The sequence below is a fragment of the Oryctolagus cuniculus genome, chromosome 15, assembly GCF_051225735.1.
Source record: "Oryctolagus cuniculus isolate XC-2025 breed Fujian yellow rabbit chromosome 15, ASM5122573v1, whole genome shotgun sequence".
Taxonomy (NCBI): domain Eukaryota; kingdom Metazoa; phylum Chordata; class Mammalia; order Lagomorpha; family Leporidae; genus Oryctolagus; species Oryctolagus cuniculus.
In genome coordinates, this window is record NC_142881.1 from 7,136,787 (window position 1) to 7,152,792 (window position 16,006).

The following is a 16,006-nucleotide window of genomic DNA, read 5'->3' on the forward strand; positions in this document are numbered from 1 at the left end:
GTGATGGCTCAAGACTGGAGTCCCTGCCAGCACGGGGGAGACCCAGATCACACTCTCAGCTCTGCCTGCGGGGCATTTGGGGAGTGAGCCAGCGGATGGAAGACCTCTCTCTCTCTGTCTTCCAAATAAATGAAATATTTGAAGCACGTCTGGACCAGCCACGTGGGAGCATTTGTGTGTGATGTAGAGGGTGGCAGAGGTCTTCAGTGACACAGGGGATGTGACCAACAGGACAGACAAGAGGGAAGGAGGCCGGTAAACCAAGAACGTCCCCGGAGCGTAGAGAGAAGCCGACCTGCCAGGCCCCTGGGGAGCCCGGGGTGGGAGAAGCAGCAGGGGGCTGCTATGGCTCTGAACACCTGCTGGGTCAGTGCCCGCGGCCAGGGTGAGGAAGGGGGGCCGGACCTGAAATTGCACCGCCTGATGGAGACAGAGTGGGGCTGCGACACAATCCCCTCCCCAAATAAGGCATTCAGCTGACTACTATTTCTTTTTTTTAAATTTATTTATTTGACAGATAGAGTTAGACAGTGAGAGAGAGAGAGACAGAGAGAGAGGTCTTCCTTCCGTTGGTTCACCCCACAAATGGCCGCTACAACCAGTGTGCCGATCTGAAGCCAGGAGCCAGGTGCTTCCTCCTGGTCTCCCATGGGGTGCAGGGCCCAAGCACTTGGGCCATCCTCCACTGCCTTCCCGGGCCGCAGCAGAGAGCTGGACTGGAAGAGGAACAACCGGGACTAGAACCCGGCGCCCATATGGGATACTGGTGCTGCAGGTGGAGGATTAACCAAGTGAGCCACAGTGCCGGCCCCTTAACTATTTCTTAAAATAAAATGATGCATTTATTTTAAAGGCAAAGAGAGAGACACAGAGAGAGAGAGAGTGCAAGCCAGCACTTCCATCCACTGGGTCACTCCCCAGATGCCCACAATGGCCCCTGGTTGGGACGGAAGCTGGGAGCTGGTAACCCAGCCTCGATCTGCCACGTGGTTGAGGAGCCCATCTTCTCGGGCTGTCACTCCTGTCTCTCGGGGTCTGCCCCGGCAGGAAGCTGGGGTCGGGCGTGGAGCCGGGTATGGAACCCTGGCGTTCCAACGTGGGAAGGGCATTCCAACTGCCATCCTAACCACTGGACCAAATGCCCTCCCCTAGGCTAACGTCAAAGAGAGAGTGATTACACACTGGGTGGATCGTCTGTGCTATCCGCAACAGCAGACAATTGTCTATCTTCCCTTAGGTCATGTACAGATTAAATACAACTCCAATTAAATTCCCCCAAGGTGCTGCAAAATCAATATGCTTTGGGGCCCCATATGAGAACAAGAAGTGGACAGTTTCACAGGACGTCCTTAAAAGGAAGAGCCACAGAGTGCGGGGAGGTGGAGAGCGTGGTGTGGGCTGAGCCGCACTCAGGAGCCAACGATAAAGCGAAGTTGCCGACACCTCAGAGCGGGCTCCTGCACAAGGAGACAGACCGTGGGACCGCCTGGGAGCCCAGGAACAGGCTTGAACATGAAAAATGTCAGCACAGGGGTGTGGCGTAGTGGGTAAAGCTACCACCTGCAACACTAGCATCCCGTACGGGCGCCGGTTCGAGTCTCGGCTGCTCCACTTCTGATCTAGCTCCCTGCTAATGTGCCTAGGAAAGCAGCGGAAGATGGCCCAAGTGCTTGGGCCCCTGCACCCATGTCAGGGGCCCAGAAAAGCACCTGGCTCCTGGCTTCGGCCTGGGCCAACCCCAGCCATTGTTGTAGCCATCTGGGGGAGTGAGCTAGCAGACGGACAATCTCTCTCTCTCTCTTTCTTTCTCCCTCCCTCCCTCCCTCCCTCTCTCTCTCTCTCTCTCTCTCTCTCTTTCTTTCTTTCTTTCTTTCTTTCTTTCTTTCTTTCTTTCTTTCTTTCTTTCTTTTTCTCTCTTTCTCTCTCTTTGTTTCTCTCTTTCTTTCTTTCTCTCTCTCTTTCTCTCTTTCTTTCTCTCTCTCTCTTTCTCTAACTCTGCCTTTCAAATAAATAAAATAAATCTTAAAAAAAATGTAGGTTTGTGATGAAGTTCACACTTTGTGGGGCTGGTGTTGTGGCTCAGTGGGTTGAGCTGCCACCTGCGATGCTGGCATCCCATTTGGGCACCCATGAGATTCCTGATGGCTCCACTTCCTGCCCAGCTCCCTACAAATGCACCTGTGAAGGCAGCAAATGATGGCCCAAGTACTTGGGGCCCTGCCACTCACGTGGGAGACCCAGACATATTTCCTGGCTTCTGGCTTCTGCCTGGCCCAGCCCTGCTGTTGTGGCCATCTTGTACATCTTGGGAAATGAACCAGCACATGGAAGATCTCTGTGTAACTCTGCCTTTCACAGAAATAAAAATAAATCTTTAAAAGAAATACCTTGTGTTATATAAAGGAATAGTCAGAGTGAAATATTAGATTGGATTCACAGAACACCGAAGACCCAATAAACTCCAGGTGGGTTAAAATATTAAATATGGAAAACTCTGTTTGAGATAAATTAGCAGAAGAGAATCTGGAATTCTAATTGGATCCGTGACTAAGCCCTGGCTCGCAGGCGGAGGCGGGGGCACCAAGAGGTGGATGGGCAGAGTTACACGGGCGGGCTCTGCGGTCTTGGAGGTGATGACAGCCGCGGAAAGAAATTTGAGGGAACCCATTGGGAGAACGCTTCCACCAGAAATGAACAGTGCTCCGGCAAAGGCTTAATATCTGCACTGTCTAAGGAGCTCGCTCAAACTGATAAAACATCGAGTCCAAAGACGGCGAAGCTCACTCCTGGGAGAAGAATGCATTGTGCAGAACGGCAGAGAGGCAGCTCGGGGCACCATCTCGCACTTACTGAAGAATCTGCTATTCTGAGCGGTTGGACCTTGAACCACCAAGGTTCAGGGTGAACTGGTCACTCCCTTAGGCTTGCAGCACGGTCAGCGGGGACGATCGATGAGGGAAGCAGCGTCGGGATCTGTAGATTGCTCCAACCTGACTGCAAGTTCTCCAAAGCAACGCAGGCAAAACCGCAGGCGCGGGGTGTTCCTTGCCGGTTTGTGTTAATCTGTGAAGCGGGAAAGCGACACACAGAGAAGCAGAAGAGACCTAAACGCCCCCCAAATAAGAAACGAGTGTGTTAGGGCATCTGCTCGCGGGGCACGCTCAGGCACTCCGTTTACACAACATTAACAGTTCTCGGGGTGGGGCTGTGGTTTAAGTAATGCTGGGAGAGCTCTCGTGCGCGTCTCTATCTTCCGTCTCGCTCTCCCTGCCTCCCTCGATCCCAGGCAGAGTGGACCACGCACGAGCCCAGAGTCCCGGGCAGCTGCGGGTGCCAATAACCGGTCACTGCGGCAGGGACCGGAGGGGACACGGAGGTGACAGCCACACCCGCATCAGGCAGAAATCCGAGAATGAAGCCTTGGAATCTGTATCTGTAGAAAGCTTATGCGTGCTTGTTGCAGACTAAATGCCAGATGAGGCCCAAGACTATTTTGGGCATATCTGCAGAAATTCAGCCCTGGTGCCAGTGTGTCACATCTCTTACAAAGCCACACCTCTCACCATCCTGGATAAACAGGCAGGCTTGTGTTTCCTGGATCCTACCCATCCATCCCCTCCAGGGGTTACCAGGTGGGCGTGGGGTCTCCATGCTCTGCTCACCCTGGCTGCCAGAACCTGCCGCTTCCTCCTCGCTGCTGATGGTGGCTCCAACTGTCGCCACGCCCCGGGCCAGTCCAGCTTCCACCCCGCCACCCGCCACCCGGAGCCCAGGTGCCCAGCCCCTCTGCCCCCGCCCTTCCCTTCTCTGTGTCACCTCCTGGCAGGGCTGTTGTCACCTAGTGACGAGGCCCAGCTTCCCACCACAGCCCTGGGGGGCAGCGGCAGGAAGGGAGTGAGCCCTGGGTCAGCCTTGTTCTGCACCCTTCTCCCTGGGCCCTCCTGAGTCTCCTGATGTCCCTGCAGGGCTGTGATGCCCGTATGGGGAACCCCTCCCCCAGGCAGGGCATCACAAAGGGCCTGGAGGTGCTATTGCCGGTGTGGACCTGGCTTAACTTCTCCCTGCCAGCTCCTGGGCGCCCCCTGGGCCCACAGAGGTGGCCGGGTGGTTGTACCCCTATGCAGGGCCCTCTCTGTAAAGGCTGAGAGGCCCCTGGGGATGATGTAGCCTTCATCTCACACCAATCTCACAGAGCCCACTGGTGAGCAAGTCAGGAGACCCACAGGGTGGGCCCCGGGGGCCCCAGGGCCTGCCTGTACTGGGGAGAGAGGAAGAGGCAGGACACACGGACCCCAAGTGGCCGAGCTGGAGGTCAGCTGACCCCTGGCCTTACCCACAGTGGAAAGAGCCATGGGACAGCTTTCAACAGCAGTAGTTCGCCTGTGGTGTGTGTTTGTAGGGGTGAGGGTGGGGGTGGGGCTGGGAGCTCGCCAGATCCCCTGGCCCCTGTGCCTCCTGCCGACAGGAAGCAGAGAGAGACTGCACTCCTCTGGGGCCCAGGCGGGGCCCAGCCCCTCTCCAGGTCAGCGTGTGGAGGCCCAAGGGCAGCAGCACCTGTCCCATGAGCGTTCGTGAGGAAGAGCAGGTGGCACCAGGCGTCGGCAGGTGCTGTGCCCGTCCGCGCGCTGCTGACGAATCTGTGACAGCGTGGACCTCGCTGATAAATTCGTCTCAAACCCCAAGGAAGCCTCAGCATGTCTCTTCCAGAGAAGTGAACTTTAATTTATTTAAATTTAATGGAAAAGCATATGGAGGGGAACGGAAAGCTAATTTAAAATAGTGCTCGAAGCAATCAATATGTTAACAGATTCCTTCAACTTTTTACGCTTGGCTGCAAGAAAAAAAAAAAGCACCACCGAAAACACCTTTAAAATGTAAGCTGATCCCTCACATTGCCCCCTTCTGTGTTATGGAAACACCGCGTGCTTTTGATGTTTGGGGCTGAGTCTTTGGGAGCTAAAATCAGCCAGTCTTGTAAACATTAAAATATGCTTTCAGAAACAGAAATCATCGGATGCGGTCGGAAGCGCTCCGGAGACAGCTTTAGTCGGAGGGGGTCTTGGCGGCCGTGGCAGGCGAGGCGGGCAGAGCCGCTCAGCTCCAACGATTGTCTTGTTTGTGCGCTGGAGTTTCCTCCCCTGCAAAGTGGGCGCAGCGGCGCTCCCCTCCCGTTCTTCCCAGAATGCAGCGGGGTGAGATGGCAGGTTGCTCAGTTAGGAGCCCGGGCTGGGCTCCTCCCTCTCCTTGGAGATCGCTGGCTCTTCCAGGGTGGGGGCTGTCTCCCCCCACCCCACGTCCCTCAGAGGGGACAGGCCCGCGACCAACACCACGGTCCCCAGGACGTGCTGGGCTCGGCTGAGCTGTTGCACCCCCTCCCAACCTGTTTGTGTACAAGGTCCCGCCATTAGTGAGGCACCCCCGGTGTGCCTTTCAGTGTGGAGTCCAGAGCCACAGCACACCGAGAAATCCCACAGAGCGAGGATTCAGCGCCCCCGCCTTCCAGCTCGGAGCTTCGCGAGGGCGTTAGGTTGTGGGCAGGTGGGCGAGCGTGTCAGGAAGCCCTAATGGGGTGGATGCTGCATGGAGAAGCCCAGATGGTTCTGGACGCGTCCCCTCCTTCCTCCATCTGACGCCAGGAGCCGGCTTGTCAGTGGAAATGCAGCCTGTTCGTCCCCAGATCGCGCTGCTTTCTTATTCCTGAACACACCTCAAGGTCAACTGCACCTGCAAGCCGGCTGGCGACAGTCCTAGCGGCGCAGCGTGACCTTGGTGGGGCTGGCCTCCACGCAGGTTCTGGGGCTTCTCCCGCTCTGCTGCCAGGTGTGGAGAGGTCATTGCTTATATATTAAAACAAACAGGCAAAAAAAAAAAAAAAAAAAAAAAGGCGCTGGGACCATTGCAGAATTTCATGTGTAATCAAAATCGACTTAATTGCATTTTCTCCTGGAAAAAGATACATGTCAGGGCTATCGAGCCCCCTCGCAGCCTCGTTTCAAGGCGCCTACATTTCCATAACGTGCCCCTCGCAGGGTTGCCCTGTGGGAGAGGCTGGGCTTGAGATGCCGTCGGCACTCCTCCACGGGACGGGGCACCTAGCGTGCCAGGATCTGCCGCTCCAGTGTCTTCAGGTGTCAAACGTGCAGCGGGGGCTTCTAGAAGGTGGAAGGGTCACAGGGCTGCTCTCCAGGTAGAAGGTGAGATCCTGGGACGCTAAGGTGCCTCCTTCCTTCCATGTGCACACACGCACCTCGGGGAGGAAGGGACCTAGGGGGTCCCAGCAACCAGGGCTGAGCCTCCGTGGTGTCTCAGGAACAGCGGTTACACAAAGGGTGGCTTTGTGAGGACGCCGCTCTTCACGTCCTGGAGAGAGCAGAGGGACGACAACACCGTAGCCCCAACACACACACCAGCCCGCAGCCCTGCACGGTTCTGTGCAGTAGCCAGAGCAGGGCCAAGGGCACCAGATCCCTGGAAACACTGAGAACAGAGGCCCGAGAGGAAGTCTGACTGCAGGTCCGGGCCCTGATGCCGGCTGCTGTGATGCGAGGATGCCCACGTGTGGCCCGGCTCTGCAGGGTCACGGGTCTCGGGACTGGGCAGGGGCAGTGGGCCCTCACAAGTCTAACATGATGGGCACCAGCTGGGCTTTGCGGTCATTCAGCCTCGCCGTGCTCCACCCCCTGCCGAGGGCACCCACCTCTCCCTCGCCTGTCCCTCCTGCTTCACCCCCCGCCCCCGGCCTCGCCTGGAAAGCAGGAGTGGGAAGCACGCCTGCCGGTTGCTGTGAGCGCTGATCCAATCACGCGTGTTTTCCAAGGGTCTGGTTGGCGAGCTCCATGGGGAGCTACTAGGACGGACTTACCCAGGGTTCCCCAGTGCCCACCACAGAGCAGCGCACGGGAGGGCCCCCAGCCCGTGGGCTCCGGGCACCCCCAGGGCCAGTTCCTCCACCTGCTTGGGCTGCGGGTGGGGGCTGAGCGCGGCCTCCCAGGGGCTGTTGCTTCACTCTGGGAGGGGCAACACTGCAGCAAGCCCGCCCCCGAGGCCGGCCTGGGGACAGCGTGGGGTGCCACCGCGGCAGGGAACTTGTGAGCTATAATGGGAGCCCTGCTCTATTTTTAGAAGCGGCGTTCCGGGCTGCGCGGTGTCTCGGAAGCTCTGTAATTTCTCCTGGGGTTGAGCAGAGAGTGTGGCCTCCCCAGCACTGGAGGAAAACGCTCCTGGGATGCAGACTTTGGGGAGCGGGGTTGTCCAGCCGCTTTGCTCTGCTGCCCAGGTCAGCTGGACCACAGAATTGTGCACTGTTGGCCCTGGGCGGGGGTGAGCCTGGGTGGTCTGTGCCATGGCAAAGCCACGGTCACCGCCGGGGGCTCCTCATGAGCACTCCGGGGTCAGGTGCCCCAGGCTGTGGCCACGTTGGGAGCGCTGGTCACATGGGGACGCCCAGAAAAGGCCAGTTCTTCTGATGAGGGGACCGGAGCATCTCTGTGTGCCCCTGGCTGTCATGGTCCCTCCTAGGAGTCACATCAGGGATGTCCTCTGTGGCTGGCCCTCAGGTGGAGCGCGCTGGCCACTCCAGCCGGGCGGGAATGTGTGCTTTTGGCGGTTGGGGACAGAAGCCACCTTGGGCTAAAAGGCCAGTCTGTGCTCCTGCCCAGACAGCAACCTGCCAGGGGGCTTGGGCAGTGCGGGCAGCTGGCTTGGGCCTCCCACAGCCTGGTGCTCAGGCTGCCGTGTCACTCCCCCGGCCCCGGTCTTCTCGGCTGCAAACCGGCTCCACTTCCAGGAGGCATGAGTGGGTGGGCCAGCACGGGCCTCGCCTTGCTGCCATGGGGGCTGCAGCCTGCCCCACCCTCACTGGGTCGTTCAAGCCTCCCGGCCCCCGTGAGCGGGTCCCGACGAGCCGAGACTCGGAGGCAGCTGGAATCCCGGCTCCGGGGTTCTTTCTTCCCAGGCAGAAAGGACAGCGTTTGACCAAACGTCCTTCCAGTGGTCGGGGGTCTCAGACTGCGGCGTCGGCTATTTTCAACCCGAATCAAAGGTCGCACAGGAAGCAAGCGGGGCTCGGCCAAGGAGGAGGCAGGAAACCAGACAAAGGTGCAGGGCCGGGCGGGGCCGCCGGGCCACTCCGAGGTGCCTGCACCTGAGCCTGGGGCTTCGGGCCCCTCGCCACTGCACCCTCAGAGACACCAGGAGACCCCGGGGTCTGGGCACCTGCAGGGCGAGGGCCCACCTGCACGCCATCTCCTGTTCCGATCGGCCTGGCCCCTGCCAGCCCTGCCTTCCCTGCCCAGCCCCTTCACAGAGGAAAATCGAAGGGTGAGATCTAAGGGGGCGGGGGAAGAGAGATGGGGGCGGGGGGCAGACAGGGGGGGCAGACACGGTCACAGCCCAGGGACTGGGCGGGTGCGTTGCCCTCCCCAGAGGCTGCTCTGCGGCTGCCCCTCCCGCTGCGGCTGACCTGGCCGCCCCTGGGGATGGGCCCTGGGTGTCTCTGGCTGGAATGGGGGCACTGACACTGGGGAACTCACAGGATATGCACGGAGTACATACATGCATGTGTGTGTGTGTGCGAACATGTGTGCACACATATGTGAATATATGTGAGTGCATGTGAGTGTGAGTGGGTTGAGTGCATATGAATGTGTCTGATTGTAAGGGTGTGGGTGGGTGTGAGTGTGTGATTGTACGAGTGTGGTTGAGTGTGAGTGTGTGAGTGTGCACATGTGTGAATGCATGTGAGTGTGTGATTGTAAGGGTGTGTGTGTGTGTGAGTGTGTGATTGTAAGGGTGTGTGTGTGTGATTGTAAGGGTGTGTGTGAGTGTGTGTGTGATTGTAAGGGTGTGTGTGAGTGTGTGTGTGATTGTAAGGGTGTGTGTGAGTGTGTGTGTGTGAGTGTGATTGTAAGGGTGAGTGTGTGATTGTAATGGTGTGTGTGAGTGTTACTGTAAGGGTGAGCGTGTGATTGTAAGGGTGTGTGTGAGTGTGTGTGTGAGTGTGTGTGATTGTAAGGGTGTGTGTGAGTGTGATTGTAAGGGTGTGTGTGTGAGTGTGTGTGATTGTAAGGGTGAGTGTGTGAGTGTGTGTGTGTGATTGTAAGGGTGTGTGTGAGTGTGTGTGTGTGATTGTAAGGGTGTATGTGAGTGTGTGTGATTGTAAGGGTGTGTGTGAGTGTGTGTGTCAGTGTGGTTGTAAGGGTGAGTGTGTGATTGTAAGGGTGTGTGTGAGTGTGTGTGAGTGTAAGGGTGTGTGTGAGTGTGTGTGTCAGTGTGGTTGTAAGGGTGAGTGTGTGATTGTAAGGGTGTGTGTGAGTGTGTGTGATTGTAAGGTGTGTGTGAGTGTGTGTGTGAGTTAGTGTGATTGTAAGGGTGTGTGTGAGTGTAATTGTAAGGGTGAGTGTGTGAGTGTGTGTGTGTGATTGTAAGGGTGTGTGTGAGTGTAATTGTAAGGGTGAGTGTGTGAGTGTGTGTGTGTGATTGTAAGGGTGTGTGTGAGTGTGTGTGATTGTAAGGGTGTGTGTGAGTGTGTGTGTCAGTGTGGTTGTAAGGGTGAGTGTGTGATTGTAAGGTTGTGTGTGTGTGTGTGAGTGTAAGGGTGTGTGTGTGAGTGTGTGTGTGTGATTGTAAGGGTGTGTGTGAGTGTAATTGTAAGGGTGTGTGTGAGTGTGTGTGTGAGTGTGTGTGATTGTAAGGGTGTGTGTGAGTGTGTGTGAGTGTAAGGGTGTGTGTGAGTGTGTGTGTCAGTGTGGTTGTAAGGGTGAGTGTGTGATTGTAAGGGTGTGTGTGAGTGTGTGTGAGAGTGTGTGTGTGAGTGTGTGTGAGAGTGTGTGTGTGTGATTATAAGAGTGAGTGTGTGATGGTAAGGGTGTGTGTGAGTGTGTGTGCGTGTGTGAGTGTGTGAGTGTGTGTGCGTGTGTGAGGGTGTGAGCATATGTGAGAACGATCCCAGCTCGGTCCAGTCCTCTCCACCAGCAGCCTCGCTGCTTCCCGGCTGAACTGCTCCAGGCTCGTGCCTGCAGCCCTCAGAGGTGCCCACCACACGCCTGCCTTCCTGACTTCCTGTGGCGTGGGCACGGGCAGGGTCCCACTTCCGGTTCCCAGCTGGACAGCTGCTCTCCTCCATCTGGGCTCTTCTCTCTGCCTGGAGCACCCACTCCCCGCCCCGCCCATCAACACCTCCTCCTCCAGGAAGCCTTCCCTGACCGGCTGAGGATTGCTTCTTCCCCGAGGCCCCTCAGCATGGAGAGCAGTCCCCGGGGTGGGGCCCAGCTGGGTGTCTGCTTTGTACTGGGAAGAGGCAGTAGCAGGAGGAGGCCTTTGGAGTTGACCCCGGCCCCACCCCACAGGCTGCAGGGAGGGTCCAGGGGGAGAAGCCTGTCCCGAGGCGAGGCCAACACAGGCTGCTTCTCTGCTCCCCCGACCTGGAGGGTGGAGCAGGTGCTCTGGCAGAAGCCTTGTGCGGGGCTGGGGGGAGTGTGTGCCGGGCCGGGGCTCCGGGGAATGGCCATGCCGGGCTGCCCGGGGCTTGAATGCGGCTGCATCTCAGGTGAGACGGGGACCTCGACACCCCTCTCCGGAGACAGCAGGGCGACCGGTGGGGACTGAGATAACGCCCGCTGCGCTGTGCTGCCCGGCGCAGGTGGTCGCCAGCCATGGTTCCCGCCCGTCCTTTGTTTTCCACCTTCACCGCCTCTCTTCGACCACCTGCCAGGCCCCCTGGAGGCTGTGTGAGGGACTGGACGCGTGGAAGTGGCCACTGGCCGTGGGCTGCGCTGGGAGGGGGCAGATCCTGGACTGCGCGTCCCAGCTTCTACTGCCGTGGGCCGCTGAGCCCTGCTCAGGCCCCTGCACAGACCGGAAGGCCAGGCGCTGCCCAAGGCCAGGGAGGAGGGTTCCCTGGGGCCCGCCCCGGGCTGCCTGAAGCTCCGCCCACTCAGCCTCCTGTGTCCACCAGCTGGGGACACAGCCCTGCTCCCGCCTCCCCGAGCCTCCGTGCCAGTGTGAGGTGGGGTGGGTGACACCTGACGACAGGGTGCTGGCCAGCTCTCTTGTCCAGCCCCCAGAGGAGAAATGTGCACCCAGCTCCAGCAGGCCCGGCTGCCTGGAGCGCAGAGCTGCGCGCTGGCACGGGGCAGCATGGGGTCAGCGTGTCAGCACTGCCCACAGTCTCAGCTGAGCCCTCTCCCAGCAGGGAAGCCCCCCACCCCCAGCTCTCGCTCTGGCTCCGCCCAGCCTGCCCTGGCCCCTCCTCCTGAGCTGCAGGCACAAAGGGTCCCTTTGTGTGCCCTCGAGAGGAGGGGGCACGCGGAAGCAGCTCTAGCCTTTTGGGTTTGTCTCCGCTGCCGCGTCCCTAGGGCTCCTCACCGCGCACGGCACTTTCGGCGTTGGACCCAGCGTGGTGCACGTGGCCACCGGCGCTGCTGTGGCCCTGGCACCCCACCCAGAGGCTGCACGGACGCCCCGGCTTTCTGGGGCTGATGCCCTCACGGGTGCACCCAGAGATTCATTCCAAGCTGGATCTCCTGAGGCCCAAGCAGCCCAGCAGGAAGGCGGAGCCCATGGTGCTTGGCTGGCCGGTCTGCGTCTGGGCTCAGTGCAGACGGCACGCCGGTGCCATGCAGGGCCAGGAGCTGGTCAAGTCTCTGCCTGGAGCTTCGTGGGCTCCCCAGCCCTGCCAGGATGGAGGTCTGGGCCCTCTCATCTCTCAGCTCTTGCACACCTGTCACCCCAGGCCCTTTGCATATGCTGCTCCGGCTGTCTGCAGCCATCTTCCCATTTGTCCCTCTCTCCCCGTGGGCTGGCACGGAGTCACCCCTTGCCTTCTGCTTCTTCATCCTCAGCCCCTCCCAGGCTCGTAGCCCCCTCCCACTCCACCCCGGCCCATCAGAACATGGCTTGGCCTGGCTCAGAGTTGTCCGCTTTCCTCTCCCCACCCCCAAGCTCTGCGTGAGGGCAGGGCTCGGCCGGTCCTGCCACCTCCACCCGCAGGGAGGCGGGGACTCCCAGGAGTGAGTCAGTGTTCGGTTCTGGTTCCATGTGATTGAAGACAGTCTGAGGAATGTTCCAGAAAGATTCACCCTGTATTCCTCTCTAAACGCAGCTCCTCTGGCTTTGAATAAAAATTTTAAACCATTAGATGCAGCTTTGAGTTCTGGTTTTGACATAAAACAGGGTTCCTTGTGCTCAGGAATCCTGCTTGGGCCCCGTCTCTGCACAAAGATCAACTCACGGCTTGCGGGAGAAACAAGCCCTGGCCCGCAGCTGGGCTCATCACCGCCCTCCCCACCCCCCGGGCACCCTCCCCTGGCCCCGGACGTGGGGTTCCTGCCGACGCCCCAGCACCGCAGCCGGGAGCAGGTGGGAGAGAGGCCTGCGCACCAGCATTTTCTGTTTCCATTTTCAGATGCTTCATGCTTGGGGGAGAAATGCTTTGAGGAGGAGCACCCTCCTGCTAGCCCTTCCTTGGGCAGGTTCGTTTAGCTTAGTAATTAGCAATCACAATATGAGCCGGATAATTATCCCCGAAAGTCCAAAGAGAAACACAGATGTTTTCCGAGCTGCACAGTGGAGAGCTGGCGGCTGCATTCCCAGGCTGATTTTCCTGAAACTCCATTTCCAAGGTGGGTGAAGGAAAACCCTGCTGTTTTCAAAGGAGCAGTCTCGGCGGCAGTGGGGGTGGGGATTTCCAAACACGCAGGATGATTTTCAAAACCCTGCGAAGAGCACGGGCGGCCGGATTGGATGCGTTAATGAGTTTCTGCTCCCGGGATTTGAGTTAAAGCCTTCTCATAATTGAAAACTTGAGGATGCGCCTCTGGACGGATTGTAAGACCACAGGTGTGTGCTCACGGCTCCGCACTCGGAGTGCAATGACTCTGAAAGACTCCACCCGCCAGCCCTGCGGAGGCTCAGGGGCGGCTCGCTCTGCCTCCCAGAACTTTCCTGTGGGCGTCTCTCCCGGTTGCCCTCAACCCAACACAGAACCAAAGGGTGGGATCCTGGGGGAAAGGGGCAAGGCTGGGTCTTTTGTCGGGGCTCTGGTTGGGCTGGGTCAGCTCCCAGCCTGGGCTCCGCCCTCCTGCAGGTGCCGTCCTGTGCTATCCCAGTGGAACCTCAGTGAGGGGCTCCGTCACCCTGGGCAGAGCTTGTCCCCTGGTCGGTTTTCATCCAGACCGTGTCCTGAGGAGCTCTAGGGCTGGGAGACGTCAGCGGATGTCACAGAAAGAACCCAAAAGCCCCTCGTGTTCAGCAGCCTTGGCCGGGGGCGGAGGGGCTCGCTTGCACTGCTCTTGGCCAGGTGACGCTGTCTGGGGATAGTTTTGGTGGCCACAGGCGGTGGGTACTGCTGGCATGTGTAGGGGAGAACAGGGACGCTCGGCACGGGCCCCACCCTGTGGGATGAGCCAGTCCCACGTGGCAGCCCCACATGCAGAGCAGAGCAACCCCGCCAGAGGGTCCCAGGCCTGACCTGGATAGCAAAGGCCGCGGCAGCCCGACAGTCACGAGATCCGTGGCATTTGTAATGTATCCGTGGGCTGTCTCTGGTTAGCCCATCCAGGCTGGGATTCGCGATCCTCAAAGCACACTCCAGGAAATCCTGGACTAGTGATATCCCGCTGGCTCTGACCACGGCGGCCCCGAGGCCTGGGAACAACTGTGGGCTTCTTGCCACCCGGACCTGGTGCGGAGCAAGGTCCAGCGTGTGCGTGGGCACTGCCGGGGGATTTAACCCAAAGCTGCTCCCTGTGAGCCCTGGCTCCTGGCCACAGGGGCGGAAACGGAGCTCCTGGTTCTGAAGCGGGGGTGGGGGAAGCCTGCTGGGGCGGGCGAGGAGTTCAGCAAGGGACTGGCCGCCGTCTGAGCCCGGGGAGCTCTGGGCTTGAGCTGCAGCAGTGCCGAGTGCCCTGGAGGCTGGAGGCCGCTCACCATGCCCTCCCGAGTCTGTCCAACGTCAGCCATGGCCCAGGCAAAGCTGGGACTCCCCGGAGGTGGAGCTGGCAGGCTGGCTGCGTGGGCAGGTGGAGGGGGCCTGGCTGAGACCCTGACAGCCCCTACTACTGCGTAGCCTGGTGAGCAGGGGCCCACAGGCAGAGGAGGGAGGGGCCTGTGCTTCTGTGGCCTGCTTGGGCGGCCGGGGGTTCCCTTTGTTAGAACCGAGTAGGGGTCCGGAGCTGGCTGAGACAGCCTGGGCAGTATGCAACTGGCAGGGGTCTTTTTCTCTTCTTTCAGCCGATCTTTAGACTTTTACTTTACTTTTCCAAAGATTATATTTATTTATTTGATAGGTAGAGACAGAGAGAGGGCGAGACAGAAAGAGAGAAGTCTTCCATCCGCTGGTTCACCCCTTAAATGGCCACAATGGCTGGAGCTGGGCAGGTCCAAAGCCAGGAGCCAGGACTGTCCTCTGGGTCACCCACATGGGTGCAGGGGCCATCTTCTACTGCTGTCCCAGGCCATCACAGAGAGCTGGATTGGAAGAGGAGCAGCCGGAACTTGAACCTGCGCCCATATGGGATGTTGGTGCTGCAGGCAGAGTTCTCCCACTATGCTGTGGCACTGGCCCTGATCTTTAGACTCTAAAACTTCCCACCCCAGCTTGCTGCCATGCTGTGGCTGCTGACAATCTTGGGAGCCCATAGGAGGCAGATGGCTGGTGGGAAAGATCACCCGGGGCAAGCTGCCCGCTGAGCCCCTGGCCGGGCTGCCCGGGATGGGGAGCCCGGGAGGCGGAGCCTGGGGTGCCGAGTGGCCCTCAGTCCCACAGCTGGGAAGTGTCAGAGAATCAGACGTCTGTCCCCCGTGTGGGCCACACGCCCACTTCCAGGTGGAGGGCGGGGCTGACGAGGGGGTAAACAAGCATGAAGCATGTGAGGACATGATGGAATTATTTAATTGGCCTCTTATTTGAAAACATGTGGCTTCGATCCTGGTGCCAGGGGAACATTCTGGCCCTGCAGCGCCCTGGTCTCCGTCCAGCCCGAGCCCTGAGCCGCCTTGCTCCATCTCATGGGTGTCAGCCACAGCCACCTCCCCCGCCAGGTCACAGCTGTGGGACAGGGGTGGCGCTCCCCGGGCAGACCGGGAGGACATTGACCGGGAGTCCAAACTTCAGCCTCCAAGAACTTTCTGGAAGCAGCCTGCCGGCCCTCAGTGGAGTCCCTCTGCTTCCCAAGAGCAGCAATGGCTGTCGGATTCCTCGGGTGCCCTCCCACCCCCGGGTTTTCCTGTCCTAGAAGTAACAAAACAAGGAGCATCTTTGAATTTTCAGCTCAGCCCACGTTCTGACTAAATGGGATAAAGTCTTAAAATGATGTCTGGGTCACATTTTTAAAAGATTTATTTATTTGAGGGGCTGGCACTGTGGCACGGTAGGTTAATCCTTCGCCAGCGGTGCCAGCACCCCTTATGGGCATTGGTTCATGTCCTGGCTGCTCCACGTCTGATCCAGCTCTCCGCTATGGCCTGGGACAGCAGTGGAAGATGGCCCAAGTCCTTGGGCCCCTGCACCCACATGGGAGACCCAGAAGAAGCTCCTGGCTCCTGGCTTCAGATTGGTGCAGCTTCGCGGTTGTGGCCATCTGGGAAGTGAACCAGTGGATGGAAGACCTCTCACTCTGTCTCTCCCTCTCACTGTCTGTAACTCTGTCTCTCAAATAAATAAATAAAATCTTTATAAAAAATTTATTTGAGAGGCAGAGTTACAGAGAGAGAGGGAGGGACGCAGAAAGAGGCCTTCCATCCTCTGGTTCACCCCCCAAGACAGCCGCAATGGCCAGGGCCAGTAGCCAGGAGCTTCGTGCCAGGTTGCCTTTCAGGAAGACGGTGCTGGTGGAGGGAGGGGGGGCCCAGACTGGCAGGAGAAAAGCGATGTGCCGTTATTTACTTACTGGTTGTATAAACAACGCCAACACGCACCTCACAGACTGACATGGCTGCGGGTAGCAGCTCCTGAGCTGGGCAGCATCTCATTCCCATCATGGGGAAGGTGCTCCCAGGGGTGGGGCCG

The 16,006-nt window shown here is 58.9% G+C and overlaps 1 pseudogene; it reads right to left on the bottom strand.

Annotated features, from left to right (window-relative positions):
• Positions 1 to 9,067: 9,067 nt before the first annotated feature.
• Positions 9,068 to 10,123, bottom strand: LOC149121897 (uncharacterized; annotated as a pseudogene).
• Between the last annotated feature and the right edge of the window lie 5,883 nt (positions 10,124 to 16,006).